The sequence below is a fragment of the Triticum dicoccoides genome, chromosome 1A (genome assembly GCF_002162155.2).
Source record: "Triticum dicoccoides isolate Atlit2015 ecotype Zavitan chromosome 1A, WEW_v2.0, whole genome shotgun sequence".
In the NCBI taxonomy this organism is placed as follows: Eukaryota; Viridiplantae; Streptophyta; class Magnoliopsida; order Poales; family Poaceae; genus Triticum; species Triticum dicoccoides.
Window position 1 is genome coordinate 171,555,552 of NC_041380.1, and position 10,150 is coordinate 171,565,701.

Consider the following 10,150-nt stretch of genomic DNA (forward strand, 5'->3'; position numbering starts at 1 on the left):
GGCCGAGTCTTCCACCCTTACCAAGTATATAGGTGCATTAAAGTAAATAAGATATAATAATGGTATCCCAACAAAATCCATGTTCCAACATGGAACAAGCTTCATCTTCAACTGTAACTAGCAACGCTATAAGAGGGGCTGAGCAAAAGCGGTAACATAGCCAAACAATGGTTTGCTAGGAAAGGTGGGTTAGAGGCTTGACATGGCAATATGAGAGGCATGGTATAACAAGTGGTAGGTAGCGCAACATAGCGAAAGAGCGTACAACTAGAAAGCAAAGATATAAGTGATATCGAGGGTATGGTCATCTTGCCTGAGATCCCGCAAGGAAGAAAAACGAGTCCATGAAGAAGACAAACGGACGTAGTCGAACGAATCCTCACAACTCTGGAACGGAACCAAAGCTAATGAGAGAAGCAAACCAGAAATAAGCAAGCAACATGGTAAACACACAAGCAAAACATGGCATGATGCATGTGCGGTTTAAATATGCATAGCATGGCTAAGTGCACAAACAAAACTACAAGTTAAGTGGAGCTCAATATGCAATGAGTTGCATATTGACGAAACAACACATTCGATTATTTAGTTCTCTCCCGTGTATGTACCCAACAATATTAAATGTTATTTAAACATGGCAATGGGTGAAGCATAAAGAAACTATCTATTTAGGCAAGTTTAAATGAGGCTAGAAATAACAAACAATAATTCCGGTAAATCCCCATATGCATTTAGCAATTTAATGCAAACACCAATTTAAACATTTTAAAAATTGTTAGCATGATGCGAATGACATACAAGTTTTATGCAATTTTTATGAAAATGTTGACATGAGCATATCATGAAGCATTTGTAACCGTGGTGGAAAGGAAGTGTGCCACGGCAACGAACCCGAAAATGATGCCACAGCAACATATCGGTTCCAGTAACTCGACTGAGATACCGATGGCAAAAGAAAGGGCGTGAGCGAGTTGGGAAAGATGGTGGGGTGTTCCTGGATTCCGGGTGTCCCATGAGTTAGTGGCAAGGCAAACGAGGAACGTGCAAGCGACAACTCGGACACGGGGCAACCACGACATCTCATACAACACAAGCATTCGTTCACGGGCGTCGTCTCGCGGTATACCTTTGAAGCGTGCATTTTCGAAGTGGATCGAATTCGTCGAGGGAATTAGTCGTTCATGGCCGTCGTGGAAGTAGTGGTTGACGCGATGGTAGTTGAACTTGACGCTTGCGTTACATGGGTGTTCGGCGACGGTAGTCGTACATGGTTCGGAGTGGTACTTGCGTCTTCGGACTTGTCGATCTCGACTCTTGCGACAGTAGCTGTACACATAGTCGTAGTGTTCGGGTCATCGGTAGAGGTACTAGACGCATCACCGGGTCTAGTCGTACAAGAGGGTCTTGACGAATCCGAATGGGTAGTTGGCAACCCAAAATTACTCCTATTCGAGGAGGTCTCCGTCTTGGTTTTCGCCGATCGTGGGAAGTAGCGGTACATGTCTCAGAGAGGAACTTGGCGCGCCCAAAATGTTCGGGTATCATCCTGGGACTTGGCGGTGTCAGTCTCCTCAGGTAAAACATGATGTGCAAGGGCCAGAGTGACCGGCAGCTTGGGTGGCTCCTCAAGGCCATGGCGATGACAGACCGCAGGAGGCTTCTAGAGGAGGCCGAGCCACGGCGAGGTGGTCCTGCTTCATTGGCTGCAAGTGGTGGGCGAACGCAAGCAGCAACAAGGCTTTGGGCGCGAGGGAGAAGGAGCCGGCGCGTGGGAAGGAGAAGCAGGGGAAGTCAACGCGGGGCCGCGGCACGGACATGACGGGCAAAGGGGCTCTGGATCGAGCTCCTCTCGCCCTAGAGCATGGTCGCGTGCGCGGTACAGAGGTGGACACCCAGTGAGGACGGCTACTTGGGCCTCCATGGTGGTGCGACACGAGGAAGGAGAGGCCCGGGCGACGACAGCGCCATGGGGAGGAAGCAGGAGGGGAGAAGAGGGGCGCGTCGGGGTGGCCGAGGACGGCAGTTCGGCGTTGACTAGAGTAGGGGAAGGAGAGGGAGGTGCGGCGCTCAACTGCTGGTTTGATGAGGACGGCACAGAGGAGATCGGGCGTGGGGTCGAGGTGAGGAGGAGAAGCAGGAGGGCGAGGGGCGGCGATGAAGGCTTACAAGGGGGCGGGGAGGCAGTGAGACAGCTCGGTGATGACCTCGCGCATGGAGGATGGCGGCGGATCGGGAGGTCCTCCTGATCGGGACGAGGATGAGGGGTTGGAGGAGAAAGGTTCGAGGGGAGATGGCGATGCTGCGGGAGAAAATGGAGGGGGAGTGGGGATCGGGCAGACGGGCTATCCCCTAGCGCTAGGGTTAGCGAGGGAGAGAGGCTGAGCTGACCTTCGGTGCAGATGGGCCTTTGAGGCCAGCCCAGTTACTAGTGCTTGATGGAGGGCCAGATGGGTTGTGCACTGTCTTCGCCCTCTTAATTCTCATATTTTGTTTAATAAAAATAACCAGGAGTTACAAGAAAAGATTAGGGGGGTAAGGAGAAGGGTATATGGTATATAAAAATATCCTGAGGATCCTGGGTTTCTGACATATTTGAATTAAATGCTCTGGGAATTATTAGAGGTAGAAAAATAATCCAAGTTTGAATTAATTCAAACTTGATGCATTTTTTAACCCAACCAAACAGAAATAGATGAGATTTGGCAGAGAGGTAAGTGGCATGGTCCAATAATTATAGGAAAAGAATGAACATTTTTATGTGACCGAAAAATGTCACTTGCAATGAATGGGCAAACTGAAAGAAGGAAGCTAGTGATTGGGTTTCAACCAGACGAGGGATTTGGTGGCAAGAGAAAGATGCAAGTGTGTTTTGGTTGAATCCATAAGAATGGAATATTTATTATATCTCCCTAATACTATTGGAATATATGTTCTAAAGAGAAATTACCATTGTGAATATCCCTCGATTTAAATGGACCAAAGATCCATACAATTTATTTAGTTGAGTTGCAAAAATAATAATGATATGACACATGATGACATGATGCAATGCAAATGATGCTATGAAGAAAGCAAAAGACAAATAAAACACACGGCGGAACTTGAAATCCATGGAAGACATCTAGAGCGCCGGTCTCTGGGCGTCACAATGGTAATAGGAGACAGGGGACACAATGTTTACCCAGGTTTGGGCCCTCTCTATGGAGTAATACCCTACTTCCTGCTTGATTGATCTTGATGAATATGAGTGTTACAAGAGTTGATCTACCACGAGATCGTGATGGCTAAAACCCTAAAAGTTTAGCCGGTCTGACTATGATTATGAGGATGTGTCTACGGACCTAGCCCTTCGGTTTATATAGACACGGGAGGGATCTAGGGTTACATAAGGTCGGTTACAGAGAAAGGAATCTTCATATTTGATTGCCAAGCTTTCCTTCCACGCCAAGGAGAGTCCCATCCAGACACGGGTAAAGCCTTCGGTCTTTGTATTTTCACAGCCTATTAGTCCGGACCATGTCTAATAGGTCGGGTGCCGGAGGACCCCTTAGTCTAGGACTCCCTTAGTAGCCCCTGAACTAGGCTTCAATGATGAGGTGTCCAGCGCGCAGATTGTCTTTGGCATTGCAAGGCGGGTTCCCCTTTCCGAATACTACGAGATAGTCTTGGGATGAACGTGTCCGGATCTGCAACACAAGTACCACGCACAACCGTAGAGAACATAATACTGCATGAGTCAATCTGCTGACAATTTTTTGTAATGTGACGTCACGTTTGCCTGGTCATTATTTCGAACCGTTTCTTGCCCTGTCGTTCCATGTTTCGAGGCGCGGTTTTAGTGGCACATCTTGTCGAAGCAGAGATCGTGTCCCCTCATTGCAGGATTCTCATCAATATGAGCATGGGTAACCCAACCACTCCATTTTTATGATTCCTTAGGAATAGGCAGTTTTTCGGGTTTAGGAGGAGGCATTCGATATCCGTTGCCTTTATGAAGGAACCAAGGGCCACCTTGTTTTGCACCAACCTTTTCCTTAGCCCTCCCAACTTCAAGTTCTAGCACCCAAGGCTCAACTTCATCGCTTGAAGCTTCCCAATCATGTCCGGACCCAGCCGACAGGGCCGATGGGTGATCTCCTTTGTTACAGAGGAAGACATTGCAAAGCTTCGTGCGGCCAGATACCTGACTGTGGAGATCGCCCACGGGCTTCCTGCTCGAGGACAGGTTATTCCTACTCCCAGATCTGGCGAGAGGGTCGTATTCAACTCCCACTTCCGGTGAGGGCTAGGATTCGCGCTGCATCCCTTCGTCCGGTGGCTCATGTTTTACTACGGACTAGATTTTCACGATCTAGCCCCAGATTCTATCCTCCATATCTCGACGTTCATTATCACGTGCGAGGCCTTTCTCCGTATTCCGCCACACTTCATCCTATGGGTCAAGACCTTTAGTGTGAAGCCGAAGGTAGTCGATGGGGAACACGCAGAGTGCGGAGGTGCTACAGTGAGCAAGCTTACCGATGCTCCCTGGCCAGAAGGCTCTTTCACCGAAGCTCCCCACCTATGGTAGCGGGAGTGGTTTTACGTCACTGAACACTGTGGTACCAAGTGGGCGGCTATACTACGTTTCGACCTGGCTCTCCATTGCAGCTTGCATCATGGATTAACAAGGGGCTATACTGGGGATCAATTAATGAAGTGCAGACTCTACATAGCCGCATCCAAAGCCTCCTTAAGAAGGACGTCAGTCTTATCAACATGGTCCAAGTAATGTTGGTTCGCCGGGTTCTGCCGTGCCAGCGACGGCCTCTCCATATGTGGGAGTTTAATTTGGAAGGACCACAGACCCTTCAGGACTTCTTCGGTACCACACACAACGGAATGTGGAAGCTGTTTTTCGAGAAACGAAAACAGTGGTCGGACACCACCGAGGACATCAGCTTCGACCACAACCATCCGGGTACCACGGTACGCTCTTGACTTCCGAACAATTTTTAGCAACATATGCCGTAATGCGATACTAATCACACTATCTGAAAGCACAAGTGCTCCCTGGGTGATTTTGGTAATTAATGTCAACATCTCTTGTTGGAATAATGTTCTTATCTAGTATGCTTCAGATAAGTTCAAGAATGGAGTGGCATGGACTAGAGGATGAGGAACCCCTTCGAGATGATAAGGACAAAGGATTGGCTCAAGCTCAAAGCTCAGGACTCTACATTTCTCATTTTAGTGATCACATTGAGTCCATAGGAAAGCCAATACTGTTAAGAGGGGATGAGGTGTTGCTTAATGATTTACTTGCTCAAAATGCTTAGTGATATGCTCCAAAAACCGTCAACTACTTTCTCATATCCACATATGTCCCAAACCGAAAGTCAAACTTGGCCCCACCGATATCTTCTATCCGGAGCCACCGAGTTCACTTGACATAGCCACTGCTAGAAACCCTAATCAATTTGTTCTCACCGATGGGATCTCGGTCTCACCGAGATGGGCTTGCAAACTCTCTGTTGCCTATTGCATTAATTTTGGTCTCACCGAAATATGAAATCGGTCCCACCGAGTTTTCTCGGCCAACTCTCTGTTTAGCTCATTACCAAAATCGGTCCCACCGAGTTTGTGTAATCGGTCCAACCGAGATAAGGATTTACCCTAACCCTAGCACATCGGTCCCAACGAGTTGATCATGTCGGTCCCACCTAAATGCCTAACGGTCACATTATGAACCAAATCGGTCCGACCGAGTTTTATAATTTGGTCCCACCGAGATTGGAGATTTGTGTGTAACGGTTAGATTTTGTGTGGAGGCTATATATACCCCTCCACCCACTCTTCACTCATCGAGAGAGCCATCGGAACATGCCTACACTTAAAACACACATTTTCTGAGAGAGAACCACCTACACTTGTGTTGAGGTCAAGATATTCCATTCCAACCACATAAATCTTGATCTCTAGCCTTCCCCAAGTTGTTTTCCACTCAAATCATCTTTCTACCAAATCCAATCCTATGAGAGAGAGTTGAGTGTTGGGGGGACTATCATTTGAAGCACAAGAGCAAGGATTTCATCATCAACACACCATCTATTACCTTTTGGAGAGTGGTGTCTCCTAGATTGAGGTGTCACTTGGGAGCCTCCGTCAAGATTATGGAGTTGAACCAAGGAGTTTGCACGGGCAAGGAGATCGCCTACTTCGTGAAGATCTACTCTAGTGAGGCAAGTCCTTCGAGGGCAATGGCCATTGTGGGATAGACAAGGTTGCTACTAAAGGAAATATGCCCTAGAGGCAATAATAAAGTTATTATTTATTTCCTTATATCTTGATAAATGTTTATTATTCATGCTAGAATTGTATTAGCTGGAAACATAATACTTGTGTGAATACATAGACAAACTAAACGTCACTAGTGTGCCTCTACTTGACTAGCTCGTTAATCAAAGATGGTTATGTTTCCTAACGATAGACATGTGTTGTCATTTGATTAACGGGATCAGATCATTAGGAGAATGATGTGATTGACATGACCCATTCCATTAGCTTAGCACCCGATCGTTTAGTATGTTGCTATTGCTTTCTTCATGACTTATACATGTTCCTATGACTATGAGATTATGCAACTCCCATTTGCCGGAGGAACACTTTGTGTGCTACCAAACGTCACAACGTAACTGGGTGATTACAAAGGAGCTCTACATGTGTCTCCAAAGGTACATGTTGGGTTGGCGTATTTCGAGATTAGGATTTGTCACTCCGATTGTCGGAGAGGTATCTCTGGGCCCTCTCGGTAATGCACATCACATAAGCCTTGCAAGCATTGCAACTAATGAGTTAGTTGCGAGATGATGTATTACGAAACGAGTAAAGAGACTTGCCGGTAACGAGATTGAACTAGGTATTGAGATACCGACGATCGAATCTCGGGTAAGTAACATACCGATGACAAAGGGAACAAAGTATGTTGTTATGCGGTCTGACCAATAAAAGATCTTTGTAGAATATGTGGGAGCCAATATGAGCATCCAGGTTCCGCTATTGGTTATTGACCGGAGACATGTCTCGGTCATGTCTACATTGTTCTCGAACCCGTAGGGTCTGCACGCTTAACGTTACGATGACAGTTTCGTTATGACTTTATATATTTTGATGTACCGAAGTTTGTTTGGAGTCCCGGATGTGATCACGGACATGACAAGGAGTCTTGAAATGGTCGAGACATAAAGATTGATATATTGGACGGCTATATTCGGACACCGGGAGTGTTCTGGGTGATTTCGGAGAAAACCGGAGTGCCGGAGGGTTACCGGAACCCCCCGGGAGAAGTAATGGGCTTTATGGTCCCTAGTGGAGAGAGAGAGGGGCAGCCAGGGTGGGCCGCACGCCCCCTCCCCCTCTGGTCCGAATTGGACTAGGAGAGGGGGGGCGCCCCCCTTTCCTTCTCCCTGTCACCTTCCTTTCCCCCTCCTAGTAGGAGTAGGAAAGAGGGGAGTCCTACTCCTACTAGGAGGAGGACTCCTCCTCCTTGGCGCGCCCCAAGGGCCGGCCGGCCTCCCCCCTTGATCCTTTATATAGGGGGGAAGGGGGGCACCTCTAGACACACAAGTTGATCTTCAAGATCGTTCTCTTAGCCGTGTGCGGTGCCCCCCTCCACCATAGTCCTCGATAATATTGTAGTGGTGCTTAGGCGAAGCCCTGCGACAGTAGAACATCAAGATCGTCACCACGCCATCGTGCTGACGGAACTCTTCCCTGACACTTTGCTGGATTGGAGTTCGGGGGTCGTCATCGAGCTGAACGTGTGCTAGAACTCGGAGGTGCCATAGTTTCGGTGCTTGATCGGTCGGGCTGTGAAGACGTACGACTACATCAAACGCATTCTCATAACGCTTTCGCTGTCGGTCTACGAGGGTACGTAGACTACACTCTCCCCTCTAGTTGCTATGCATCACCATGATCTTGCGTGTGCGTAGGAAAATTTTGAAATTACTACATTCCCCAACAGCTACTTCGTGAACCCTTCGTGGGTGGATCCCTCCGTGGACTCAGGCAACCGTTACCCTTCGTGGGTTGAAGTCTCCATCAATGTGGATGTATGATAGCACCACCTATCGGAACCACGCCAAAAATCTCCGTGTCTCCAATTGCGTTTGCATGCTCAAATCCCACACCTTTACATTGTTGCAACTTGCATGATTTATTTTCCGCTGCTCATATACTCTTATCATGTTTCCTTGATATGTATTGTGAATGTTTAAACTTGTGCCAAAACTCCACTTCAACTCAAAGAAATTAAAAACTGCAACTTTTATTGCTAAGAGTCTATTCACCCCCCTCTAGACACCTCTTCTCGATCCTTTCAATTGGTGCCAGAGCATTGGTCTCCATTACTTTGGTTTAAACACCTTTGGAGGAAGATGGATGAGTCTACGTTGGGGAGTCTTAGACATAGAGTGCCTATACTTGATGGAGAGTACTTTCATGAGTGCAAAATTGATATGCTTGAGATCTTCAATAAATATCATTTGACCAAGTACATCACTAGCCCTTGTGCACCTCATGTTGATCCTTTTCATCCTACTCTTTATGAGTCTATTGACATGATCTGTCATCTTAGAAATATCAATTTAATCAATAGAGGTTTGCCTAGAAACTTGCTTGCTAGCTTGCCTACTCTTGATTGTGCCTACACCATATGGAGACTCCTTGATGAACGATTTCCAAACTATTCCTTGAAAAACTAAGATGATATCCTTCATAAGTCTATTGCCTTGAGTAAGATGAGTTCCGATGATCCCAAATTTGGTAATTGTTTATTTGAGCTTAGAAATCTCACGGGTGCAAAAGGAGATGTTGGAATTATTAGCAATATCATTTCCGAAGTCATTAGAATTCAAAGAGATGAACATTATTACGGTCATACTTGTAATGAATCACTCTCTCTAGGAATTGATCCACCACATGACGATGTTGAACATGGATACTATGATGAGGATGATGATAGTGACTATGATCTTGATGATGTGATGAGACACTTTGGTATTATGGCTAATCTTTGCGGCTACATGGCTGGAGGAAAGTAATGGGTCCTTGATAGTGGATGTACTGATTGTAACACCCATGATGCGGCTATATCTCCCACGTGTCGGAGCACGAATTAGAGGCATAACCGCATTGTAGGCATGTCGCAAGAGGGGTAATCTTTACACATCCCATGTACTGAATAAGAAAGGGATAAAGAGTTGGCTTACAATCGCCACTTCACACAATACATAAATATAGCATTACAACATCCAGAATACAATCACGGTCAGACTATGGAGCCAAAATAAAAGAAGACCACCCCTAATGCTAGATTCCCGATCGCCCCAACTCGGCTCCAGTACTGATCGACTGGAAAACGAAACAACGCAACGAACACGATCTTCTTCGAGCTCCTCCTTGAGCTCGGTTGTGTCACCTGCACGGTATCATCGGCACCTGCAACTGGGTTTTGGAAGTAATCTGTGAGTCACGGGGACTCAACAATCTCACACCCTCGCGATCAAGACTCTTTAAGCTTATGGGTAAGAAAAGGTACTGAGGTGGAGCTGCAATAAGCACTAGCATATATGGTGGCTAACTTACGCAAACGAGAGCGAGAAGAGAAGCAAAGCACGATCGTGAACTAGAAGTGATCAAGAAGTGATCCTGAAACTACTTCCGTTCAAACATAACACAAGAACAGTGTTCACTTCCCGGACTCCGCCGAGAAGAGACCATCACGGCTAGACACACGGTTGATGCATTTTAATTAAGTTAAGTGTCAAGTTTCCTACAACCAGACTTTAACAAATTCCCATCTGCCCATTACCACGGGCACGACTTTCGAAAGTTCAAATCCATGCAGGGTGTCCCAACTTAGCCCATCACAAGCTCTCATGGTCAATGAAGGATATTCCTTTTCCCAGGAAGACCCGATCAGACTCGGAATCCCGGTTACAAGACATTTCGACAATGGTAAAACAAGACCAGCAAAGCCGCCCGATGCGCCAGTAACCTGATAGGAGCTGCACATATCTCGTTCTCAGGGCAACACCGGATGACCAATCCGTACAAATAAAACTAGCCCTCAAGTTTCCCCGAGGTGGCGCTGCAAGGGGCTCTAGTT